General features: G+C 46.3%; 9 non-coding genes and 4 pseudogenes across 9 annotated transcripts; all 13 read right to left on the reverse strand.

Moving 5' to 3' along the window:
* Positions 1 to 683: 683 nt before the first annotated feature.
* LOC135003178 (U1 spliceosomal RNA) lies at positions 684 to 847 on the reverse strand. Its single transcript, XR_010204244.1, has one exon. It is a non-coding gene; the product is annotated as a U1 spliceosomal RNA (small nuclear RNA).
* Positions 848 to 1,490: 643 nt separating this feature from the next.
* Positions 1,491 to 1,653, reverse strand: LOC135003184 (U1 spliceosomal RNA). Its single transcript, XR_010204249.1, has one exon. It is a non-coding gene; the product is annotated as a U1 spliceosomal RNA (small nuclear RNA).
* Positions 1,654 to 1,805: 152 nt separating this feature from the next.
* LOC135003175 (U1 spliceosomal RNA) lies at positions 1,806 to 1,969 on the reverse strand. Its single transcript, XR_010204242.1, has one exon. It is a non-coding gene; the product is annotated as a U1 spliceosomal RNA (small nuclear RNA).
* A 692-nt stretch (positions 1,970 to 2,661) lies between these two features.
* LOC135003188 (U1 spliceosomal RNA) lies at positions 2,662 to 2,803 on the reverse strand (annotated as a pseudogene).
* A 152-nt stretch (positions 2,804 to 2,955) lies between these two features.
* Positions 2,956 to 3,119, reverse strand: LOC135003181 (U1 spliceosomal RNA). Its single transcript, XR_010204247.1, has one exon. It is a non-coding gene; the product is annotated as a U1 spliceosomal RNA (small nuclear RNA).
* A 671-nt stretch (positions 3,120 to 3,790) lies between these two features.
* On the reverse strand, positions 3,791 to 3,948 carry LOC135003186 (U1 spliceosomal RNA). The gene has a single exon (XR_010204250.1). It is a non-coding gene; the product is annotated as a U1 spliceosomal RNA (small nuclear RNA).
* Positions 3,949 to 16,605: 12,657 nt separating this feature from the next.
* On the reverse strand, positions 16,606 to 16,769 carry LOC135003180 (U1 spliceosomal RNA). Its single transcript, XR_010204246.1, has one exon. It is a non-coding gene; the product is annotated as a U1 spliceosomal RNA (small nuclear RNA).
* A 655-nt stretch (positions 16,770 to 17,424) lies between these two features.
* On the reverse strand, positions 17,425 to 17,578 carry LOC135003185 (U1 spliceosomal RNA; annotated as a pseudogene).
* A 152-nt stretch (positions 17,579 to 17,730) lies between these two features.
* LOC135003177 (U1 spliceosomal RNA) lies at positions 17,731 to 17,894 on the reverse strand. The gene has a single exon (XR_010204243.1). It is a non-coding gene; the product is annotated as a U1 spliceosomal RNA (small nuclear RNA).
* Positions 17,895 to 18,592: 698 nt separating this feature from the next.
* LOC135003183 (U1 spliceosomal RNA) lies at positions 18,593 to 18,728 on the reverse strand (annotated as a pseudogene).
* A 152-nt stretch (positions 18,729 to 18,880) lies between these two features.
* On the reverse strand, positions 18,881 to 19,044 carry LOC135003179 (U1 spliceosomal RNA). Its single transcript, XR_010204245.1, has one exon. It is a non-coding gene; the product is annotated as a U1 spliceosomal RNA (small nuclear RNA).
* A 692-nt stretch (positions 19,045 to 19,736) lies between these two features.
* Positions 19,737 to 19,878, reverse strand: LOC135003187 (U1 spliceosomal RNA; annotated as a pseudogene).
* A 152-nt stretch (positions 19,879 to 20,030) lies between these two features.
* On the reverse strand, positions 20,031 to 20,193 carry LOC135003182 (U1 spliceosomal RNA). The gene has a single exon (XR_010204248.1). It is a non-coding gene; the product is annotated as a U1 spliceosomal RNA (small nuclear RNA).
* Positions 20,194 to 23,439: the final 3,246 nt, after the last annotated feature.

Raw genomic sequence — 23,439 nt, forward strand, 5'->3', positions numbered from 1 at the left:
GCAGTGGCGTTAATGTTTCCTGGTGTCAACTTGTATTATTTCAGTAGACATTGAAATGAGGATGCATCTTGCTGCCTTTACAATGAAGCAAGTTTAATTTAGTAATATGTGAAAAACCATCCCTACAAAGGTGTTAATCAGAGACTTGGCTTTGTGGACACTTTTCAGAGAACAAATTTGTTAGCATAAAAATAAAGCCAGAAATGAAGAGCTGTTTAATCACTCAATTGGATTTTTTTGCCAGCATATTTCTTTTTCTCTGCAACCCACTGCTAAATTGTGCTTCCTAGCTGTTTTTATAAAATCACTGAATCAAATCTAACTCTGATTACATCAGAGAAGGCTAGGTACCCTACACAATAAGAGGGGGTTTGAAATTTTGACTTGTCTACTTAAATATCACCAAAATCTGATCACAAGGTCAATTACGTCCCTGGGTAGGATTTAACCACCAACCTTTTGGTTAATAGCCGTACACACTAACCAATTGCGCCACAGAGACACTTTGCAAAAAGTACATACTGACAAAGGCTAATAAGCATTCATCTAGAACGTTTCCTAGAAAAACTTTAAAAAGTCAAGTGAAGGAGATCCAACTGAGGCAGCACAAGGGAACTCTCGAAAGAGGAACAAGGCAAGAGGAAGATCTGAGACAAAGAAATCTGACTTTTACCAGAGCTGACCAGAGGAAAGCACAAACACAGTCCCCCTCTACCACAAATAATGCAGTCGAGTTTCCCACATTTGGGGAAATCACAGGGGTCAGCATACCCAGAATGCAATGAATGAACCTCACCCTGGGAGAACAATCTTCATGACCATGGTATCTCCTATGCAAAATAAGTATGATTTGGGATAGGGCTGGGGAGGGCCGCTGCTCAGGCACATCTCTGTCAAGTAAAGGAGATTCAACTGAGGCAGCACAAGGGAACTCTCATCTGGGGACAACAACTGCAGGGAGAACACATATTTTCAGATGAACATGGGAGGGCAGAAGGCTGCCTAATACTGAAGCACCCCCAAACAACAAACCAAATGCAACAACTAGTGCAAGCATTCCTGGGGGAAGGCCTGCAGCAGATGGATTTGCATATGATGTCATCCAAGCAGTGGGTCAAAGTTGGCTTCAACCCTCGTCTGCATATGAAAAGAAAAAAGGGATGTGCAGGGCATGGCGTCCTTTTGTGGCGCTTGGATGAACCCTCCTTCGGTGTGGGGCTCATGTTGGCTATGCCCCAGCCCCTGAAGCATTCAAGATGATTTCTTGCAGCAGCTGGGCACTGTAACAGCTCCAGAGTTGCTCTGTAAAGCATGTAAAAGGGTGTGGGCCCTGCAGCACTACCTGTAGTATGCATTGTGCGTTGGAAGGCACAAAGTAAGCAGACGGGAGAGGTCAGGATAGTGCGCAAGGGCATAGAAGGGAGCGGCTCAAGAAAAGAGAAGTGGAAACAGACAGCAAACTAGGCTGGAGAAAGACCTGAGACAAAGAGATCTGAATTATATGAGAGCCGACCAGAGGAAACACAAATTATGCAGTCAAGTGTCCCACATTTGGGGAAATCGCAGGAGCAGCACACCCAGAGTGCAATGGGTGAGCCTTGCCCTGGGAGAAGCACCTTCCTGATCATAGTATCTCACCTGGCAGGTAAATAGGAGTTGGGCTAGAGCTGGGGAGGGTCGCTGCTCGTGCACCCCCCTGTCAAGTGAAGGAGATCCAACTGAGGCAGCACAAGGGAACTCTCGAAAGAAGAACAAGGCTAGAGGAAGATCTGAGACAAAGAAATCTGACTTTTACCAGAGCTGACCAGAGGAAAGCACAAACACAGTCCCCCACTACCACAAATAATGCAGTCGAGTTTCCCACATTTGGGGAAATCACAGGGGTCAGCATACCCAGAATGCAATGAATGAACCTCACCCTGGGAGAACAATCTTCATGACCATGGTATCTCCTATGCAAAATAAGTATGATTTGGGATAGGGCTGGGGAGGGCCGCTGCTCAGGCACATCTCTGTCAAGTAAAGGAGATTCAACTGAGGCAGCACAAGGGAACTCTCATCTGGGGACAACAACTGCAGGGAGAACACATATTTTCAGATGAACATGGGAGGGCAGAAGGCTGCCTAATACTGAAGCACCCCCAAACAACAAACCAAATGCAACAACTAGTGCAAGCATTCCTGGGGGAAGGCCTGCAGCAGATTGATTTGCATATGGTAATGCCATCCAAGCAGTGGGTCAAAGTTGGCTTCAACCCTCGTCTGCATATGAAAAGAGAAAAGGGGCGTGCAGGGCATGGCGGCCTTTTGCGGCGCTTGGATGACCCCTAGTTCGCATTAAACACCTCCACCCTCCTTCGGTGTGGGGCTCATGTTGGCTATGCCCCAGCCCCTGAAGCATTCAAGCTGATTTCTTGCAGCAGCTGGGCACTGTAACAGCTCCAGAGCTGCTCTGTAAGGCAAGTAAAAGGGTGTGGGCCCTGCAGCACTACCTGTAGTTCGCATTGTGCGTTGGAAGGCACAAAGTAAGCAGATGGGAGAAGTCAGGATAGTGCGCAAGGGCATAGAAGGGAGCGGCTCAAGAAAAGAGAAGTGGAAACAGACAGCAAACTAGGCTGAAGAGAGACCTGAGACAAAGAGATCTGAATTATATGAGAGCCGACCAGGGGAAACACAAATTATGCAGTCAAGTTTCCCACATTTGGGGAAATCAAAGGGGCAGCACACCCAGAGTGCAATGGGTGAGGCTTGCCCTGGGAGAAGCACCTACATGATCATCGTATCTCACCTGGCAGGTAAGTAGGAGTTGGGCTAGAGCTGGGGAGGGTCGCTGCTCGGGCACCCCCCTGTCAAGTGAAGGAGATCCAACTGAGGCAGCACAAGGGAACTCTCGAAAGAAGAACAAGGCTAGAGGAAGATCTGAGACAAAGAAATCTGACTTTTACCAGAGCTGACCAGAGGAAAGCACAAACACAGTCCCCCACTACCACAAATAATGCAGTCGAGTTTCCCACATTTGGGGAAATCACAGGGGTCATCATACCCAGAATGCAATGATTGAACCTCACCCTGGGAGAACAATCTTCATGACCATGATATCTCCTATGCAAAATAAGTATGATTTGGGATAGGGCTGGGGAGGGCCGCTGCTCAGGCACATCTCTGTCAAGTAAAGGAGATTCAACTGAGGCAGCACAAGGGAACTCTCATCTGGGGACAACAACTGCAGGGAGAACACATATTTTCAGATGAACATGGGAGGGCAGAAGGCTGCCTAATACTGAAGCACCCCCAAACAACAAACCAAATGCAACAACTAGTACAAGCATTCCTGGGGGAAGGCCTGCAGCAGATGGATTTGCATATGGTGATGTCATCCAAGCAGTGGGTCAAAGTTGGCTTCAACCCTCGTCTGCATATGAAAAGAGAAAAGGGGCGTGCAGGGCATGGCGGCCTTTTGCGGCGCTTGGATGACCCCTAGTTCGCATTAAACACCTCCACCCTACTTCGGTGTGGGGCTCATGTTGGCTATGCCCCAGCCCCTGAAGCATTCAAGCTGATTACTTGCAGCAGCTGGGCACTGTAATAGCTCCAGAGCTGCTCTGTAAGGCAAGTAAAAGGGTGTGGGCCCTGCAGCACTACCTGTAGTTCGCATTGTGCGTTGGAAGGCACAAAGTAAGCAGATGGGAGAAGTCAAGATAGTGCGCAAGGGCATAGAAGGGAGCGGCTCAAGAAAAGAGAAGTTGAAACAGACAGCAAACTAGGCTGGAGAGAGACCTGAGACAAAGAGATCTGACGAGAGCTGACCAGGGGAAACACAAATTATGCAGTCAAGTTTCCCACATTTGAAGGAAATCACAGGGGCAGCACACCCAGAGTGCAATGGGTGAGCCTTGCCCTGGGAGAAGCACCTACATGATCATAGTATCTCACCTGGCAGGTAAGTAGGAGTTGGGCTAGAGCTGCGAAGGGTCTGTCAAAGTCAGAAAAATATCTCTATGCACACTACCATATTTGCACCTCACCCAGGTCCGTGCTGCGCATGCGTACGCTCTCCCGTACGTGCGCATACTCACAGTCGCGGGCACCCGCAGGCGCATGGTATGCGTATTTACGGTAGAGTTTATGTGGTTGTAGCGTGCGACTCAATCGTAACATATTTTCACTAATAATGTATTTTGTAGATCATGGTCCCTTTGATAGATTCTGAAAGTTTGGTTAATATAGAATGTTTATGAACAGAGGAATCCCTCTTTGTTTGATACGAAGGGTCAGACAGGAGTAATACAGTGGTGTTTAGTATCCATCGGAAGAATATTTAATTAGAAATATTCCGGTGTTGGTTTGAAGCAGATCAATCGCTCGTGCGAATAGTTATGGACATAAGAAGTTTATGAACATTTACTTTATTTGCACTTTATTACCCATGCGGCGGGAAACCCAGTTTCCCTCCCACCTGAGCAGTTGGAAATAGTCACAGCCCACCTGTATGAATCAACCTATGACCTTTTGTTATAATGCGAAGCCGAATTCCTGTGTCCAATGAACAATGAGATTGTAGGGACCATTGAATTGTATTGTGTGTGGGGCATAAATAGGCAGGCCGACCGTATCCAGTTCTCTCTCTCTTCAACGGTTCTCATTGCTGATAATCGGGAGCTGGATATCGAGGCGCATGCGATCGTTCCCCTAGTGCGTAAGTTTTCTCCGTAATCATATTGTCTTACTGTGAGCCATCTCTCTCTCTCTCTATCTCTCTCTCTCTACTCTTTCTCTCGTATTTTCCTTTAATTGTATTGTATTGTATTTCCTGTGTAGTTTATCTGGTTAGTTGGTTTATGTTATATTGTAGTGTATGCTTTGTACTGTGATTCTTTTTGCAAGTATAATAGTCATAATACATATAATAGGTTTCGGACCCTAAGCCCAGGTATCTGTGTATTCTTTATAGTGTTAAGTATTCTCTGAGCGCCGGTGACGCTCAAGCAGCTTTGTAGTTAATCAGGTTACACCAGGTTGCACTTACACTCTGTCTCTACACTAAGGTATACTGTGTATCTCATCGTTAAAGGTATAGAGATAAAGGTTTAAACGTTGTAAGCGTCTGCACCGCTGGTGATCTCCTCGTGGTCCCGAGCGTACGCTACGCTATAGCGAATCATTACGTTAGTCGGCAGCCAATAGCGTGCCTGCCTGTGATCACTGGGCCGTAAGCGAACGTGACGCTTGAGCGTCTCGACTACGGTTGAGCGATCGCTACACAACTTGCGTACCCTTACGGTACTTCTTACGTAGATAGCGTATAGTGTTCTTAGACCTCTTAAAGTGTTTTATATACGATAAATATTCAGCTTTATCAATTGGCGGCTCGCCCGTCCTTCACATATCTGCACTAGGTAGATCAGCAGACATTATCCCTCAGCAAAGGGCGGGAGGTTGTATCCCTCGTAGTGCTGACAGGATAAGCGTCTGCTTCACTTAGGTAAAGAGTGCTGAAGGAATCCGGGAACCGGAGGTAAGAACAAAACGCTAGTGTCTTTTAAAACTGTTTATTTTTCTGTCTTGCGTACACACGCACGCACGCACACATATATATATCTGCATTTCTTTTTCTTTTTCATTTTCGTATATCACTCTCCTGTCTGCCAGTTTTTATAGTTAATAGAAGTGCTAAAAAGAGAGTTGCCGTTATTTCATAGTTTAAGAGTAAAGGTAATATAGTTAAAAGATAGACAAACACACAGTTTCGCCTGGGAGATAAGGCGAAGTCAGTGTGTTTGTGTGGTAGATGATCAAGGATCATCTACATTGATAAAAGTATAAATTGTGTTACGGTGGATCTTTGCTTTGCGTATACGTGTCTCTAACAAAGACTTGCGTACGCAATCCAAAGGCCGACGCACGCAGCGTACGTTACGCAACGGAGCGTCCGGTTACGCCCACGTAGCTCAAGTCACGATAAGTTGATTTTTAACGCAAAGCGATAAATAACGCGAGGCGAGAAATAACGCAAGTCTATTTTTGGGTGTCCGAAATTTAGTTAACAGATCCTGCTCCTAATTGGTAACACACCTGATCTGAAGAAAAATTTCTGCGCAGAAATAGAAATAGAAACAAAAGTGTACATGTGATGAGTGAGTGTTTTTACAATTTTTAAAGGTTGAACCACAAGAAAAGTCGAGTACTCGTGAGGTACATGCGTGTAAGTGACGTGCACGGTGGCTAGGGAGGCATCTCTGGTTAAATATACAATTTTGAGCATTAGAGTATAGCAGACCAGGAGGTCATACTGTAACAAGACCAGGAGGTCATAACAGACCAGGAGGTCCAGGTACAGCCGACAAGGAAGTCTGCTATACAGTTCACAGGCACAACACCGAAAAGGGTTGGTGCAACACCCATATAGGCCATATAAGCTCTGGCTGAAGGAATTCGCAGTCGTAAGTTTCGATTCCATTGGTCTTTCCGTACATAAGCTTAGTTGTTTGTGTACTGAACGACTGGACCGCACGTAAGTGTGTGCAGTAGTTAGTAATCTGACCTAATACCATTAGAGTAAAGGGGTCACAAACGCTATCTGTACACTCTAACGTGATTTGTGTAATTTTTTTTATTTTAAGGGAAGTTCGCTGCTCACTCAGGAACTATCCAGCAACCAATAGTTACTGGAAAGAGTAAGTGTTCTTCGGATAACCCTCGCAGGTTCCAGTAAATAGAGGTTCAGGTCGCAGGGGCCCTAGGTCGAGTACGCCAGCACCATATCGGTGTGATCAGGTCGTATTGGTCGGCGTGGGCGAGTGAGTGGGGTACTCGGTAAACCGCCACCGTCAGCCTATTGTTGGCATTTGGTTTTGCGTAAAGGGTTGGCTAAATAAAGCAACACTTTCGAACTATGGGGGCCACTTGTTCAGGTAGGGGGCGATCAACCTCGGTTCGGGTTGATTCAGTGGTCCGGCCAATTGGGTCGGCCAGGTATATAATGTGTGAGAAATATGGAAGTCACACAGAAACTTTATGTGATGAATGGGAGAGAATGACTGTACATGACGGGGAGAAATTCCCAAGAGTAGGGAGCTTCAGCTCAGAAGTGTTACAAAATTTAAGGAGGAGGATATGTCTCATAAAATCAACAAAGAGACGAATCCAGCATTATGATTATTTACAGTTGTGGCAACAGGAAGGTGAGATACAGAGAGGTTTGGCTCAGGCGGCGGGATCTGGCTCTAACAGAAAACTGATTGCCACGGCCCCGCCGCCACCATACATATCAGGAGAGAAGTTGATTGCGGAGAAAGACGCACTAAGGTGTAACACAAAATCACTTAGTAACTGTGTAAATGTTAATGATAATGTTAACCCATTAACCCATGCAAGTATTAACCCGTGCAAGTTGTACCCTGTTTTGAACTTTCCTCAGGAGTGTGATCAAGAGGACGAATCGGCAACGATTTCAGCGCTCTCTCTAGCAGCCACCATAGCAGAGACCACAGTAGGCACAGCTCCACCCACGAGATTAGTAAAGGCCCCTAGCGGAGGGATAGGTGAGGTCGTATCAACTGGTAAGTACGGCACCATGCATTATGCTGAAACTATTTCACCACAGCCTGTAGAATCTACACAGAATGAGGTTGTTAGAATTACACCTGTTAGAGTAATAGCAGTGCCAAATGGGAAAACAGACGCATCAGGAGCCACTCCCATTAGGAACATTGCCATGTACACTCCATTTTCCCGAATGGAATTAAGGACCATAGTGTCTGAATTTCCTGACCCTAGAAAAGACTTAGTTGCCAGTCAAAAATACATCAGAGACTTAGGTAACACTGTAGAGCCCAACAATAAAGACTGGCAGATATTGCTGAGAGCATGTTTACCCTCAAATGTCGACGCAACTCAATTTTTAGCTGATTGCGGACTAGGTCATGATGTACCTCTTACAGATGTGTACAACCAAGATAATGTGAAAAGAATAAACTTGCAGTTAAAAGAGTATTTCCCAGCAGTAGCTAAATGGAATAAGATATTCTCCATTAAACAGAAGGAGTCAGAGACAGCTGCAGAGTATTTTCACAGAGCATTATTAGAAATGCCAAATACACAGGCATAGAGGACATTAAAACAGACACAAACCATCGGGAAGTAGCAGTATCGGTACTGATGGATGGTTTAAAAGAGTCATTGAAGACTAGGGTACAGACCACGCAACCATGTTGGCGAGGTCTGTCTGTGGCTACTTTGAGAGAGGCTGCTATTGATCACGACAGAAACATCACCAGACACAGGGAACAACAAGGTGACAAATTAATGTCAGTAAGTATACAGGCTCTGACCACAAGGCAGCCTTTGTTTGTATCACCAAATCCTGTGGGTAAGTCAAGTATGGTTACTTGTTATTCTTGTCACAAACAGGGACACATGGCACGAGATTGTAGAGTAAAGAATCCACGAAACTCATACCAAACCCCTAGACAACGACACGACACACGACATTGGGAGCAAGGTCCGCAGAAACGGAGTTATGAGCCACATACAGGGGAAACAAAAAGATATCCCCCAAACAGAGACTGGCATGCCTCTGGTAGTTCCCAACTATCTCCCTCACAAGTAGTTGCTGCCAGCGGGATTCAGGGAGGTCACCATACCCAATAGGGGTGTGGCCATACCTGTAATCTGCAGCCAGTAAAATTAATTGCCAATCTTGGAAGTGAACCCGAGATCGCAATTAATGTAGCTGGTAAAACTTTAAACTTTCTTGTAGACACAGGTCAGTGATAAATTCGACAGTGGGCATGAGAACCACTGGTAGGACAATTCCAGCCATGGGAGTAACAGGAGTAGTCCAGCACTACCCTGTTAGCAAACCAGCCGAGATTACAATAGGGCCTTTGCATACCAAGCATTCCTTTTTGCTGGCTGCATCGGCACCAACCAATCTCCTGGGAAGAGACTTACTGTGTAAAATGGGGTGCGTCATTTATTGTACTCCTGAAGGTGTATTCTTGGACATACCTGAGAAACACGCTCAGGAAGTGCGAGACATGTTAGACTCCCCATCAAAATTAATGTCACATACCATTATGACAAATAGGAATCCATCCCAAATAGAAGAGATGACATCTCAGATACCAGAGTCACTTTGGACAAAAGACGGACAAGACACTGGATTAATGGCAAACGTAGCTCCAGTAGTTGTACAAGTAAAAGATGGTAGGATAGCTCCAAAAATCCCACAGTACCCTCTGAAGCCAGAGGTGGAGTTAGGAGTTTACCCAGTAATAGAGCGCTTGCTACAACAGGGCATTCTGGTAAGAACGTCCAGCACTGCTAATAGTCCCATCTTCCCTGTGAAAAAGAGTGGGGGGAGGGGTTACAGACTAGTGCAGGATCTAAGGGGGATTAACAAAATAGTTGAGAGTCAGTTCCCCGTAGTGCCAAATCCAGCTGTCATCCTAATGCAAATCCCTCCCACTGCCAAATTTTTCACTGTTATTGACCTCTGCTCCGCTTTCTTTTCGGTACCTCTGCACCCTGACAGCCAATATTTGTTTGCATTCACATACAGAGGAGTCCAATACACGTGGACTCGATTACCCCAAGGTTTCATAGATAGTCCAAGTATATTTTCTCAGGCTTTGCATGATTGTTTACAGTCTTTGCAACCAGACAGTGGATCAGTATTGATACAGAATGTGGACGATTTATTACTGTGTTCAGATTCACTGGAAGCATCTCTGAAGGATACGAAACAGCTCCTGTTTCATCTTTCAGACACCGGACACAAGGTGTCCAAAGACAAGTTACAATTATGCCAAACTAAGGTAAAATATTTGGGACACTGTCTAACACAAGGACTGAGACACCTGACCGCTGATAGAATCCAAGCAATTAGAGACATGACTCTGCCACAAACCCAGCAACAGATCAGAACGTTTTTAGGAATGTGTGGGTATTGCCGTAATTGGATCCCAGGGTTTTCCATTTTGGCGTTACCTTTGCAGGAAATGGTCTCCTCAAACAAACCTGATAGGATTTCGCATACAGACGAGTCCGAAACAGCATTTGAGAGACTCAAACAGTGCCTAACGCAGGCACCAGCACTAGGTATGCCAGACTATGGGAAACCCTTTGAACTATACGGAACAGAAAGTGCTGGTTGTGCGGCAGGTGTACTAACCCAAAAACACGGTGATGCCAGTAGGCCAGTTGCATACTACAGCGCTCAGCTAGACACGGTAGCGCGATCCCTCCCCACATGCTTGCGAAGCGTTGCTGCAATAGCATTGCTAGTGACAAAAAGCGAAGACGTCGTGCTAGGCCACAACCTCACAATCCATACGCCACATGCAGTATCAGCCTTATTGAATTCTGCCCAAACCAGACACGTCTCATCAGCGAGATTTACAAGATGGGAATTGGCACTAATGGCCCCCGTAAACATCACCATAAGGAGATGCAGTGCATTAAATCCTGCAACGTATCTCCCAGGTGTGCCTGGTCAGGCACAAAGGGTGGAAGGTGAGAGTGATGGGGAAGGAGGATTTAATACAAAGGAAGATACACATGATTGTATGGAATATTTGACCCAAAATTTTACCGCAAGGCCTGACATCAGTGACAACCCACTGGAAGATGCAGAACTCACGTTCTACACGGACGGTAGTTGTCATAGACAGTCAGACTCGGGAGACTTGTGTACTGGATACGCAGTCGTAGATGACCAAGACACCATAGAAGCGGAACCGCTAGGCCCACCTCACTCAGCCCAGGTTGCTGAACTGGTCGCCCTAACCAGAGCATGTGAATTGGCTAAGGGTAAGTCAGCCAATATCTACACCGATTCTAGATACGCATTCGGGGTAGTCCATGATTTCGGAGCCCTATGGCGCCTCAGAAATTTCATGACGGCTGCTGGTACACCGGTAGCGCATGCAGCTCACATAAAAAGGCTTCTAACAGCGATACAGGAACCCGACAGAGTGGCTGTTATCAAATGTAAAGCACACACATATAGCCAAGACCCGGTATCACTTGGTAACAGCCGAGCAGACGAAGCTGCTAAGTTAGCAGCTGCTACCCCCATACAGACAGACACCACACAATTAATGGTATTTAATACCATTAACACACAGAAGTTGTGTGAAATGCAAAATTTGTGTTCCACACAGGAAAGGGCAGTCTGGAAGGCAAAGGGATGTGGCCAGGAGTCCTCAGGACTCTGGACGGATGGACATGGTAAACCAGTGGCCCCCAGAGCATATCTTCCATGTCTGGCTGAAGCAGCTCACGGGCTGACTCATCTAGGCAAGGAAGGAATGTGCAAATTGGTAAGAGCATACTGGTGCGCCCCAGGATTCTCCTCTCATGCGAGTAAAAGAGCAATGTCATGCCTTACCTGTTTGAGAAAGAATATTGGAAAGGCAATACCTACAGAACCATCCCATATCCCACCTGCCGGCGGCCCTTTCCAGGTAATACAAATTGACTTTATACAATTACCCCCTTGTCGGAATTTGAAATATGTACTTGTTTGTATAGATGTTTTCTCAAATTGGGTCGAAGCATTTCCAGCGACAACAAATACCGCTATGTTTACTGCTAAGAAAATTGTGCAGGAATTTGTATGTAGATATGGTATCCCTAGAATAATCGAAAGTGATAGGGGTACCCATTTTACAGGTGATGTCTTTCAAGGAATGTGTAAGTTGATGGGAATTGATAGCAAGCTGCACACTCCGTACCGTCCACAGGCGAGTGCGAAGGTCGAAAGAGTGAACAGCACTATTAAAAATAAATTGAGTAAAGTGATGGCAGAGACAGGATTGACATGGCCAGAAGCTTTACCCATTGTATTGTACAGTATCAGAACCACTCCCAGGTCCCCTCTTAATCTGTCTCCCTTTGAAATCTTGTTTGGTCGACAACCGCATGCCATGATTAACCCTCAGGATGATTTGAAATGTAACAATGAAGTAACTGTAAAGTACTTGATTAACATGAGTAAACAGTTGAGGAATCAAAATGATAATCTGAAGTTAGTGATTCCTGATTTACCAGATAGTAATTGTCATGACATTGAACCTGGGGATTATGTAATGATACGGAATTTTCTACGCTCAGGTTGCCTTATTGACAGATGGGAAGGACCATACCAGGTCTTATTGACTAGCACTACGGCATTGAAGGTTGCTGAGAGAGAGACTTGGGTCCATTCATCCCACTGCAAGAAGGTTGCTGATCCAGAGAAGTCCCGTGATAAGAAACAGACGGTAGAGGTTGTATCACTGGAGTGTCTGTTCCAGGAGGACTGAGGCGGCACCTGAGCCTTGAAGACCGAGAGCTGTTGTCGACTCCCCACTCCCTTTTATTATTTTCCTCCACTTCCCATCCCCTCTCCCTCAAATTTCTTTTTCCTCCTTCTCATTCTTCTCCATTTCCTCCTATAAGATGGACTTGCCCCAAGAGACTGTGATCCGGATTTTCCTGTTGACCATGATGTTGACCAGAGCAGTCTGTTCCGGCGAGAGTACCATGGAGGTCGATAGAGGTTCTGGAATGGGTTCTGATGATAAAGATGGAGGCGTAGTTTTCCAGGATCAACCTAACCAACAAGCAAAGGCGAGTATCAGAAAACGATCCGATAGCATTGACCATAGAAGAAATTGTGACGGATTGTTAGCTGAAGAAAACTGTATCTGTAGGCTCTGTAACAATGTCATTGAAGATGGGTGCATTAAGAAATGCCAATCCAGTTTTAATATCCATATGGACCGGCATCCATTGAGTGACTATCACTCCTTAGTGGGTAATGTGTTAAACAAAACAGATTGTTGGGTATGCTCTCAAGTACCTCAAGGTCATAGCAAATCAGGGCTAGTACCATTTCCTTTAACGATAGGGGAGGTACTTGAGTTAAATGGTGGGAGACCGGTGGACAGGAGGTTTAATATCTCCAGCCCTCCTAGTTTGAAGCTCCACCAATACCATGTGGATAGGTCCCTATTATGTTTCAACATCTCCAATCCCAGAAAGCCGGGAAATTGGGAAGTGTCATGGAGTAACCACACCATGACCTTTTCGCATAGAGCAGATAGAATGCCTACAGATACAGAGCTTGTACGCCACATAGCCAGTAGAGGAAAATCTTTCCGGTATAGGTACACCTTAGGAAATAGGATTACGAGAGTTGGAGAAGTATCACCAGGATACTGTGCACATATCGTACAACCTGATACGTGTATTAAGCAGATGGAAGAATTAGGGTTAGGAGATTTCACCTGGAAGGTGTGTAATATGGTTATGTCCTTCTCCGTCCCATATGTTCTCCCCGATGATGCATATTTCATATGCGGGAGAAAGGCGTACAAGTGGCTTGCCCCAAACTCTGAAGGATTGTGTTATATTGGAAAAGTATTGCCTGAAGTAATGACTGTAACACATGACAAAATGAAGGACATACATCGTGGTGCCCAAGCTCCTTATACTCACACCCACTACGAGCACGTTGTTAAAAGACACCTGATAGAGAAGACAGAGCATCCGGCCTCTGATCTGATAAGTGAATCCACCGGGATTCAATTCTTAATCGCGTTAGATTTCACCCGCACCGCTAGAGGAGTGCTAAATTATAAATACATATCGGCGCTCGCAAATTTGTTAGACAATATCACTGAAATGTATGATGACACATTTAGATATACGGGAAGAGAACTTCAAGCTTATAAAACAGAACTGGTGCAGCATAGAATGGTTCTTAATTACCTCACAGCAGTGACAGGCTATCCGCCTGTCACTGCTGTGAGGTAATTAAGAACCATTCTATGCTGCACCAGTTCTGTTTTATAAGCTTGAAGTTCTCTTCCCGTATTCTATGTTACATTGGCAACACAGTACGGCGTGAAGTGTTGCACGTATATCACGAATAGCACCGAGGATCCGGTCGAGGTCATAGACCAAAAGATGGACGATATTCTCCAATTGAAGTGGGAATTTCGCCGAAAACACAATCTCACTCTTGCTGCTGTAGGTAATGAGCTGACTGGTTGGGTGTCATGGTTGAACCCGCGAAATTGGTTCTCCGGTTTGGGAGACTGGGCTCAAGGAGTCATAATGGATGTTGGGAAGTTTCTCCTATGTATCTTAGGTGTTATCATAACCATTGGCTTGATATTTAGATGCGGTCAGGCTTTAATGAGGTGCAATCGTCGTACTAAGGTAATGAGTTTGAGGAGTGAGGAAACTGTAATTAACCTGGATTTGATTTATGACCCAATGATAGAAACAATGATGTGATGAAAATGCGATTTCTACGGTCCGTTTCTTTCACCTGTTTTTCTGGTTTTTCTCCAAGATAAAAAGACCCACTTGGACGAGGAAGTTGACGAGACGCTATACAGACAACGGATAGACCAAAGAAGAAGTTTTGACCACTTGAGATATGGACATTTGATGAACTTTGCCATGGATCCCCAGTTTCCCTAGAATTCTTAAACTTACGCTAGCCCAACATTTTTTGTAAATCTAATGGCATTGACAAAGCTTTTTGCTCACCCCTAATGGGCAACACAGCGCAAAGAAGACGACTTTCAACTGATACCGAACAAAACTTCAACCGACAGATATACATTAACCTGACATAGAATACCACCGCATTTACCGTAATTATGTCTTTTCTTCATTTCTACAACCCTCAGGTAATGACACACATAGTATAGGGAATACAGGCACAGATATCAGCAATCACATATTCCCCCATTCATGTATCATCAACTAAAATGTGCTCCCCATTTTGTTCAAAATCCGAAAAGAGCTCGGTAAAGTTTGACAGCCCATCCACAGACCCGTACCACGGGATAAGAAGGAATTCAAATGTATACTTCGCAATACCTCGAAGCTTGATTTACAACACGTACGGCACGATGATACATGACCCCCCAAACACGGATTCATACACACATGCTTCTGCTATCTCACTAGGTCATACCCTCTTCACACCTACTCCTCTCTCCTCCCTTACCCAACCATGGAAATGAATTAACCCCTAACATATATTTTTCTCCTTTTGAAATGTTTTCAGGAAGTGGCAGTTATTATTGACTGCCAAAGGGTGGACTGTCAAAGTCAGAAAAATATCTCTATGCACACTACCATATTTGCACCTCACCCAGGTCCGTGCTGCGCATGCGTACGCTCTCCCGTACGTGCGCATACTCACAGTCGCGGGCACCCGCAGGCGCATGGTATGCGTATTTACGGTAGAGTTTATGTGGTTGTAGCGTGCGACTCAATCGTAACATATTTTCACTAATAATGTATTTTGTAGATCATGGTCCCTTTGATAGATTCTGAAAGTTTGGTTAATATAGAATGTTTATGAACAGAGGAATCCCTCTTTGTTTGATACGAAGGGTCAGACAGGAGTAATACAGTGGTGTTTAGTATCCATCGGAAGAATATTTAATTAGAAATATTCCGGTGTTGGTTTGAAGCAGATCAATCGCTCGTGCGAATAGTTATGGACATAAGAAGTTTATGAACATTTACTTTATTTGCACTTTATTACCCATGCGGCGGGATACCCAGTTTCCCTCCCACCTGAGCAGTTGGAAATAGTCACAGCCCACCTGTATGAATCAACCTATGACCTTTTGTTATAATGCGAAGCCGAATTCCTGTGTCCAATGAACAATGAGATTGTAGGGACCATTGAATTGTATTGTGTGTGGGGCATAAATAGGCAGGCCGACCGTATCCAGTTCTCTCTCTCTTCAACGGTTCTCATTGCTGATAATCGGGAGCTGGATATCGAGGCGCATGCGATCGTTCCCCTTGTGCGTAAGTTTTCTCCGTAATCATATTGTCTTACTGTGAGCCATCTCTCTCTCTCTCTATCTCTCTCTCTCTTCTCTTTCTCTCGTATTTTCCTTTAATTGTATTGTATTGTATTTCCTGTGTAGTTTATCTGGTTAGTTGGTTTATGTTATATTGTAGTGTATGCTTTGTACTGTGATTCTTTTTGCAAGTATAATAGTCATAATACATATAATAGGTTTCGGACCCTAAGCCCAGGTATCTGTGTATTCTTTATAGTGTTAAGTATTCTCTGAGCGCCGGTGACGCTCAAGCAGCTTTGTAGTTAATCAGGTTACACCAGGTTGCACTTACACTCTGTCTCTACACTAAGGTATACTGTGTATCTCATCGTTAAAGGTATAGAGATAAAGGTTTAAACGTTGTAAGCGTCTGCACCGCTGGTGATCTCCTCGTGGTCCCGAGCGTACGCTACGCTATAGCGAATCATTACGTTAGTCGGCAGCCAATAGCGTGCCTGCCTGTGATCACTGGGCCGTAAGCGAACGTGACGCTTGAGTGATCGCTACACAACTTGCGTACCCTTACGGTACTTCTTACGTAGATAGCGTATAGTGTTCTTAGACCTCTTAAAGTGTTTTATATACGATAAATATTTAGCTTTATCAGGTCGCTGCTCGGGTACCCCCCTGTCAAGTGAAGGAGATCCAACTGAGGCAGCACAAGGGAACTCTCGAAAGAGGAACAAGGCTAGAGGAAGATCTGAGACAAAGAAATCTGACTTTTACCAGAGTTGACCAGAAGAAAGCACAAACACAGTCCCCCACTACCACAAATAATGCAGTCGAGTTTCCCACATTTGGGGAAATCACAGGGGTCAGCATACCCAGAATGCAATGAATGAACCTCACCCTGGGAGAACAATCTTCATGACCATGGTATCTCCTATGCAAAATAAGTATGATTTGGGATAGGGCTGGGGAGGGCCGCTGCTCAGGCACATCTCTGTCAAGTAAAGGAGATTCAACTGAGGCAGCACAAGGGAACTCTCATCTGGGGACAACAACTGCAGGGAGAACACATATTTTCAGATGAACATGGGAGGGCAGAAGGCTGCCTAATACTGAAGCACCCCCAAACAACAAACCAAATGCAACAACTAGTGCAAGCATTCCTGGGGGAAGGCCTGCAGCAGATGGATTTGCATATGGTGATGTCATCCAAGCAGTGGGTCAAAGTTGGCTTCAACCCTCGTCTGCATATGAAAAGAAAAAAGGGATGTGCAGGGCATGGCGTCCTTTTGTGGCGCTTGGATGAACCCTCCTTCGGTGTGGGGCTCATGTTGGCTATGCCCCAGCCCCTGAAGCATTCAAGATGATTTCTTGCAGCAGCTGGGCACTGTAACAGCTCCAGAGTTGCTCTGTAAAGCATGTAAAAGGGTGTGGGCCCTGCAGCACTACCTGTAGTATGCATTGTGCGTTGGAAGGCACAAAGTAAGCAGACAGGAGAGGTCAGGATAGTGCGCAAGGGCATAGAAGGGAGCGGCTCAAGAAAAGAGAAGTGGAAACAGACAGCAAACTAGGCTGGAGAAAGACCTGAGACAAAGAGATCTAAATTATATGAGAGCCGACCAGAGGAAACACAAGTTATGCAGTCAAGTGTCCCACATTTGGGGAAATCGCAGGAGCAGCACACCCAGAGTGCAATGGGTGAGCCTTGCCCTGGGAGAAGCACCTTCCTGATCATAGTATCTCACCTGGCAGGTAAATAGGAGTTGGGCTAGAGCTGGGGAGGGTCGCTGCTCGTGCACCCCCCTGTCAAGTGAAGGAGATCCAACTGAGGCAGCACAAGGGAACTCTCGAAAGAAGAACAAGGCTAGAGGAAGATCTGAGACAAAGAAATCTGACTTTTACCAGAGCTGACCAGAGGAAAGCACAAACACAGTCCCCCACTACCACAAATAATGCAGTCGAGTTTCCCACATTTGGGGAAATCACAGGGGTCAGCATACCCAGAATGCAATGAATGAACCTCACCCTGGGAGAACAATCTTCATGACCATGGTATCTCCTATGCAAAATAAGTATGATTTGGGATAGGGCTGGGGAGGGCCGCTGCTCAGGCACATCTCTGTCAAGTAAAGGAGATTCAACTGAGGCAGCACAAGGGAACTCTCATCTGGGGACAACAACTGCAGGGAGAACACATATTTTCAGATGAACATGGGAGGGCAGAAGGCTGCCTAATACTGAAGCACCCCCAAACAACAAACCAAATGCAACAACTAGTGCAAGCATTCCTGGGGGAAGGCCTGCAGCAGATTGATTTGCATATGGTAATGCCATCCAAGCAGTGGGTCAAAGTTGGCTTCAACCCTCGTCTGCATATGAAAAGAGAAAAGGGGCGTGCAGGGCATGGCGGCCTTTTGCGGCGCTTGGATGACCCCTAGTTCGCATTAAACACCTCCACCCTCCTTCGGTGTGGGGCTCATGTTGGCTATGCCCCAGCCCCTGAAGCATTCAAGCTGATTTCTTGCAGCAGCTGGGCACTGTAACAGCTCCAGAGCTGCTCTGTAAGGCAAGTAAAAGGGTGTGGGCCCTGCAGCACTACCTGTAGTTTGCATTGTGCATTGGAAGGCACAAAGTAAGCAGACGGGAGAAGTCAGGATAGTGCGCAAGGGCATAGAAGGGAGCGGCTCAAGAAAAGAGAAGTGGAAACAGACAGCAAACTAGGCTGGAGAGAGACCTGAGACAAAGAGATCTGAATTATACGAGAGCCGACAAGGGGAAACACAAATTATGCAGTCAAGTGTCCCACATTTGGGGAAATTGCAGGAGCAGCACACCCAGAGTGCAATGGGTGAGCCTTGCCCTGGGAGAAGCACCTTCATGATCATAGTATCTCACCTGGCAGGTAAGTAGGAGTTGGGCTAGAGCTGGGGAGGGTCGCTGCTCGGGCACCCCCCTGTCAAGTGAAGGAGATCCAACTGAGGCAGCACAAGGGAACTCTCGAAAGAGGAACAAGGCTAGAGGAAGATCTGAGACAAAGAAATCTGACTTTTACCAGAGCTGACCAGAGGAAAGCACAAACACAGTCCCCCTCTACCACAAATAATGCAGTAGAGTTTCCCACATTTGGGGAAATCACAGGGGTCAGCATACCCAGAATGCAATGAATGAACCTCACCCTGGGAGAACAATCTTCATGACCATGGTATCTCCTATGCAAAATAAGTATGATTTGGGATAGGGCTGGGGAGGGCCGCTGCTCAGGCACATCTCTGTCAAGTAAAGGAGATTCAACTGAGGCAGCACAAGGGAACTCTCATCTGGGGACAACAACTGCAGGGAGAACACATATTTTCAGATGAACATGGGAGGGCAGAAGGCTGCCTAATACTGAAGCACCCCCAAACAACAAACCAAATGCAACTACTAGTACACGCATTCCTGGGGGAAGGCCTGCAGCAGATGGATTTGCATATGGTGATGTCATCCAAGCAGTGGGTCAAAGTTGGCTTCAACCCTCATCTGCATATGAAAAGAGAAAAGGGGCGTGCAGGGCATGGCGGCCTTTTGCGGCGCTTGGATGACCCCTAGTTCGCATTAAACACCTCCACCCTCCTTCGGTGTGGGGCTCATGTTGGCTATGCCCCAGCCCCTGAAGCATTCAAGCTGATTTCTTGCAGCAGCTGGGCACTGTAACAGCTCCAGAGCTGCTCTGTAAGGCAAGTAAAAGGGTGTGGGCCCTGCAGCACTACCTGTAGTTTGCATTGTGCGTTGGAAGGCACAAAGTAAGCAGATGGGAGAAGTCAGGATAGTGCGCAAGGGCATAGAAGGGAGCGGCTCAAGAAAAGAGAAGTGGAAACAGACAGCAAACTAGGCTGAAGAGAGACCTGAGACAAAGAGATCTGAATTATATGAGAGCCGACCAGGGGAAACACAAATTATGCAGTCAAGTTTCCCACATTTGGGGAAATCAAAGGGGCAGCACACCCAGAGTGCAATGGGTGAGGCTTGCCCTGGGAGAAGCACCTACATGATCATAGTATCTCACCTGGCAGGTAAGTAGGAGTTGGGCTAGAGCTGGGGAGGGTCGCTGCTCGGGCACCCCCCTGTCAAGTGAAGGAGATCCAACTGAGGCAGCACAAGGGAACTCTCGAAAGAAGAACAAGGCTAGAGGAAGATCTGAGACAAAGAAATCTGACTTTTACCAGAGCTGACCAGAGGAAAGCACAACACAGTCCCCCACTACCACAAATAATGCAGTCGAGTTTCCCACATTTGGGGAAATCACAGGGGTCATCATACCCAGAATGCAATGAATGAACCTCACCCTGGGAGAACAATCTTCATGACCATGATATCTCCTATGCAAAATAAGTATGATTTGGGATAGGGCTGGGGAGGGCCGCTGCTCAGGCACATCTCTGTCAAGTAAAGGCGATTCAACTGAGGCAGCACAAGGGAACTCTCATCTGGGGACAACAACTGCAGGGAGAACACATATTTTCAGATGAACATGGGAGGGCAGAAGGCTGCCTAATACTGAAGCACCCCCAAACAACAAACCAAATGCAACAACTAGTGCTAGCATTCCTGGGGGAAGGCCTGCAGCAGATGGATTTGCATATGGTGATGCCATCCAAGCAGTGGGTCAAAGTTGGCTTCAATCCTCGTCTGCATATGAAAAGAAAAAAGGGATGTGCAGGGCATGGCGGCCTTTTGCGGCCCTTGGATGACCCCTAATTCGCATTAAACACCTCCACCCTCCTTCGGTGTGGGGCTCATGTTGGCTATGCCCCAGCACCTGAAGCATTCCAGCTGATTTCTTGCAGCAGCTGGGCACTGTAACAGCTCCAGAGCTGCTCTGTAAGGCAACTAAAAGGGTGTGGGCCCTGCAGCACTACCTGTAGTTCGCATTGTGCGTTGGAAGGCACAAAGTAAGCAGACGGGAGAAGTCAGGATAGTGCGCAAGGGCATAGAAGGGAGCGGCTGAAGAAAAGAGAAGTGGAAACAGACAGCAAACTAGGCTGGAGAGAGACCTGAGACAAAGAGATCTGAATTATACGAGAGCCGACCAGAGGAAACACAAATTATGCAGTCAAGTGTCCCACATTTGGGGAAATCGCAGGAGCAGCACACCCAGAGTGCAATGGGTGAGCCTTGCCCTGGGAGAAGCGTGTACATTTTCGGTATCGCCTGCCTAGAGAAATGGAACCTAGATGGCATTTGGTACCGGGGACACAGTACCTCAATCAAGTCTCTAGTTGCCTCTGAATTAACGATGGATACCGGAACCACGTTTCTCACCACCCAGGCTGACAAGACCTGAGTTATCCGCTTTGCAGCAGGATGACTGCTGTGATATTTCATCTTCCTCGCAAAGGACTGCTGGACAGTCAATTGCCTACTGGAAGTAGTACAAGTGGTCTTCCGACTTCCCCTCTGGGATGACGATCGACTCCCAGCAGCAACAACAGCAGCGCCAGCAGCAGTAGGCGTTACACTCAAGGATGCATCGGAGGAATCCCAGGCAGGAGAGGACTCGTCAGACTTGCCAGTGACATGGCCTGCAGGACTATTGGCTCTCCTGTCTAAGGAGGAAATTGACACTGAGGGAGTTGGTGGTGTGGTTTGCAGGAGCTTGGTTACAAGAGGAAGGGATTTAGTGGTCAGTGGACTGCTTCCGCTGTCATCCAAAGTTTTTGAACTTGTCACTGACTTATGATTAATGCGCTGCAGGTGACGTATAAGGGAGGATGTTCTGAGGTGGTTAACGTCCTTACCCCTACTTATTACAGCTTGACAAAGGCAACACACGGCTTGACACCTGTTGTCCGCATTTGTGTACAGGATGCAAACCTTCATGTCCAAATTTATCCATCTCATCAGTCGTACCTCAGATTTGCGGTACAGGACTGTCATTGCCAATTTCAGACGTTGCTGTTTGGTCTCTCCACGGCCCAGAGAATTTTCACCAAGGTAATGGTGGAAATGATGGTTCTCCTGCGCAAGCAATGTGTCACAATTATCCCGTACTTGAGCGATCTCATAAAAGCGAGATCAAGAGAGCCGATGCTGAACAGCGTATCACTTTCACTGAAAGTGTTACAGCAACACGGCTGGATTTTCAATATCCCAAAGTCGCAGTTGGTTCCTACGACTCGTCTGTCTTTCTTGGGCATGATTCTGGACACAGACCAGAAGAGGGTTTATCTCCCGATAGAAAAGGCCCAGGAACTCATGACTCTTGTCAGGAACCTATTGAAACCAAAACTTGTGTCAGTGCATCACTGCACTCGAGTCCTGGGAAAGATGGTGGCATCATACAAAGCCATTCCATTCGGCAGGTTCCATGCGAGGACTTTCCAATGGGACCTACTGGACAAGTGGTCTGGGTCACATTTACAGATGCATTGGTTGATCACCCTGTCCCCCAGGGTCAGGGTATCACTCCTGTGGTGGCTGCAGAGTGCTCACCTTCTCGAGTGACGCAGATTCGGCATTCAGGACTGGATCCTGGTGACCACAGATGCAAGCCTCCAAGGTTGGGGAGCAGTCACACAGGGAAGAAATTTCCAAGGTCTTTGGTCAAGTCAAGAGACTTGTCTTCACATCAACATCCTGAAACTAGGGGCCATATACAATGCCCTACGTCAAGCGGAGACCTTACTTTGCGACCAACCGGTTCTGATCCAGTCAGACAACGTCACCGCAGTGGCTCATGTAAACCGCCAAGGTGGCACAAGGAGCAGAGTGGCGATGGCACAAGCTACCTTTGCATTTTTCTCCCAAACGAAGGACACTAGAATGAAAATTTTAAAGCCTCCTGTTAGTGCTTCATCTACACGGTATAGCCCTGAATTTTTCAATGCGTAGCTCTTTGCAAAAGAGAGATATTGGCAAGGAAAAGCTGTCTTGTACCTTTGCATTTTTCTCCCAAACGAAGGACACTAGAAAGAAAATTTTAAAGCCTCCTGTTAGGCCATCATCTACACGGCATAGCCCTGAATTTTCCAATGCGTAGCTCTTTGCAAAAGAGAGATATTGGCAAGGAAAAGCTGTCTTGTACCTTTGCATTTTTCTCCCAAACGAAGGACACTAGAAAGAAAATTTTAAAGCCTCCTGTTAGGCCATCATCTACACGGCATAGCCCTGAATTTTCCAATGTGCAGCTCTTTGCAAAAGAGAGATATTGGCAAGGAAAAGCTGTCTTGTACCTTTGCATTTTTCTCCCAAACGAAGGAAACTAGAATGAAAATTTTAAAGCCTCCTGTTAGTGCTTCATCTACACAGTATAGCCCTGAATTTTCCAATGCGTAGCTCTTTGCAAAAGAGAGATATTGGCAAGGAAAAGCTGTCTTTCAACTCTTCCACAACTGAAAAACAGATAGTGTTCCCAAGCCTTCCATCCTGTAATATCTTCAGTCTCTCGTCAATGAAGAAAACAATCCCTCCAGCAGACTCTTCAACCACGATACAAGATCACAGCCAAAAGGGCGAGAAGCAACTACACTTGCGTTTAACCAAAATGGCTAAAACTTAGTGGAGGAAAGTGCAGTGCACCAAAACATAAGCTGACACAATCATGGAGAATGCGCCAGCATATATGCTCTTCTATCTATATTTT

The sequence above is a fragment of the Pseudophryne corroboree genome, unplaced genomic scaffold (genome assembly GCF_028390025.1).
Source record: "Pseudophryne corroboree isolate aPseCor3 unplaced genomic scaffold, aPseCor3.hap2 scaffold_184, whole genome shotgun sequence".
Taxonomy (NCBI): domain Eukaryota; kingdom Metazoa; phylum Chordata; class Amphibia; order Anura; family Myobatrachidae; genus Pseudophryne; species Pseudophryne corroboree.